The sequence below is a fragment of the Tupaia chinensis genome, unplaced genomic scaffold (genome assembly GCF_000334495.1).
Source record: "Tupaia chinensis unplaced genomic scaffold, TupChi_1.0 Scaffold142346_1, whole genome shotgun sequence".
NCBI classification, from domain to species: domain Eukaryota; kingdom Metazoa; phylum Chordata; class Mammalia; order Scandentia; family Tupaiidae; genus Tupaia; species Tupaia belangeri.
Window position 1 is genome coordinate 1 of NW_006202194.1, and position 2,642 is coordinate 2,642.

The 2,642-nt window shown below is 38.5% G+C and overlaps 1 pseudogene; it reads left to right on the forward strand.

The window, feature by feature from the left end:
• The first annotated feature begins 26 nt into the window (after nucleotides 1-26).
• LOC102471232 (spermatid perinuclear RNA-binding protein pseudogene) lies at nucleotides 27-1,078 on the forward strand (annotated as a pseudogene).
• The last annotated feature ends 1,564 nt before the right edge of the window (nucleotides 1,079-2,642 follow it).

Here is a 2,642-nt window from a genome sequence, read left to right on the forward strand (position 1 = left end):
AAAAGAAGCTAAAATACTATAGAAAACCATGAGATCTATTCGTTCTTTTGCCCAGGATGATCGCCATGTGATGGTGAAACACTCAACAATCTATCCGTCTCCGGAAGAGCTTGAAGCTGTTCAGAATATGGTGTCTACTGTTGAATGTGCTGTTAAACATGTCTCAGATTGGCTGGATGAAACAAATAAATGCACAAAAACAGAGGGTGAATCAGAAGTGAAGAAAGATGAGGCCGTTGGAAACTGTTCCAAGGATCAAGGTGGTCGGACATTGTGTGGTGTAATGAGGATTGGCCTGGTTGCAAAAGGCTTGCTGATTAAAGATGACATGGACTTGGAGCTGGTTTTCATGTGCAAAGACAAGCCCACAGAAACTCTGTTAAATACAATCAAAGATAATCTTCCTATTCAGATTCAGAAACTGACAGAGGAGAAATATCAAGTGGAACAATGCGTAAACGAGGTATCTATCATAATTTGGAATACAAAACAGCCTACTCTAACTTTGTAGGTGATACTTACTTCTCCTCTAATTAGGGACGAATTGGAGAAGAAAGATGGAGAAAATGTTGCGGTGAAAGATCCTCCAGACTTATTGGACAGGCAGAAATGCCTGAACGCCTGCCTTGGCGTCTCTTCGATATGCCAAATGGTTTCAGGCAAGGGCAAATGGATTAAAATCATGTGTAATTGTCCCCCGCATTCTGCGTGATTTGTGCAACAGAGTCCCCACATGGGCACCATGAAAAGGATTGGCCACTAGAGCTTATATGTGAAAAGTCTATAGGTACTTGTAATAGACCTTTGGGCGCTGGGGAGGCCTTGAGATGAGTAATGGAGTGTTTGGCATCTGGAATACTACTTCCTGGGGGTCCTGGTCTTCATGATCCTTGTGAGCGAGACCCAACAGATGCTCCGAGCTATATGACCGTCCAGCAAAAAGAAGATATTACCCACAGTGCACAGCATGCACTCAGACTATCAGCCTTTGGTCAGATTTATAAAGTGCTTGAGACGGACCCCCTTCCATCTAGTAAACCTTTTCAGAAGTATTCCTGGTCAATTACTGATAAAGAAGGTAAGCGTAACTGGGTTTTTTGTTTGTTTGTTTGTTTGTTTGTTTGTTTTTTAAGATTGAAGGATGCAGTGGTGGAGAGAGATGATCATGGGATGCATCTGCTAGTAGAGTCAAAGGGATTTAATAAATGTTTTATCCAAATCATATATAAGGAAGTTTATAGGAAACCATATATAAAAAGTTTGTAAGAAATTGTTTTCCTTCCTGACTTTCTTGTCTTTTGCCTGCATTGGAGACATCAGCTTGCTATAATTTATTTTCTTAATGACCGATTTAGTTTGCTGTGTTGGCCAGATTCTGTTACTGCATACACTCAGGGATACTACTTTGAGAACCCCTGATCTATGGAGAAGGCAGAAAACGTCAACTAAGAAAAGAAATAATGGGTGTCACTGATCAGGTTGATGACCTTTCTCTTGCTTGAAAGTGTTATATAACCAAGAAAGAGAAATGACGGAAGAGAAGAAAAGTATATTGGAAAATTCAAGACCATCTTCTACTTGTACTAATCTGTCTGAACTCTGAGTTTGGCAGAAATAGTATATGTTTGGGGGTCAGTATGACCTGGTTTTGTATTTTGTGTAACAGTTCCACAACTCGCTGGTGTTATGCCTTGAGCAGTGAGTTCATCTCACTCAGTAGGGATATTATACTCTTTATTACTTCATTGGCTGTTGTCTGGTTCAAATGCCTGATTCATTGCCAGGAATACTCCTTCCCACATATTCAGACGAATCAATTTACTTTCCTCACTGTGTCATAAAAGCACTAACTCCTCTCCCCATACTTCCTCTAGAAGGTAGATTGTTTAATCCAGGTACTATTTACCTGGGACCCAGCCCCTCTACCACAATTGATATTAATAATTTCTGTATGGCAAAATGGGTGTGGTCAGTCTGTGTATTTAGACCAAAGAATGTCAAAAGAATTTCAGTGGGTCTAAAGACTTTTTTTAGGGAGTCCACATGATCAAAACTTTCATCATTAGACATTTTTTGGCCTTTTCCACTTTTTAATGATTGTAGTTTTCTAGAGGCTACGTGATATGTGATTACCTGTGATGGTTCTTGTTCTGATGGCTAGTGGAATGTTTCTTGTATATACTTACATTTAAATTGTTTCATTTGCTAAGAAGCTCTTTGAGTCCTCTCTAGTTTTTTTTAGGAGCATAAAGTAGGTCCTAAGCAAAAAATGTTAGAACTGCTGCTTTACACAATAAACCCTTTAGGAGAAAGAATTCTCCAGATTCTGCCATATTGCTATAAACCAGCACTCAGTAAAGTTTGTGGAATGAAAGCCATTTTCTCCAAGAGTGAATTTCTTCACTCAGTGGTAAAGAAATTATTGAAAGGACTTTACCTATTACCACTCCATGTTACATCAGGCATTGTCTTTTAATCAAATGACTAAGTAAAAATTTCAATTTTATGTAGATTTTTATGATTAACAACCAAAAATTTCATTTGGTCACTGAATTCATAGTAGCTCCTTGCATTTTATACTTCTTTTCTTCACCGGATAGTAAAAGTATATCTGCTGTGATGTGAGTTAGATTTTTTTTTTT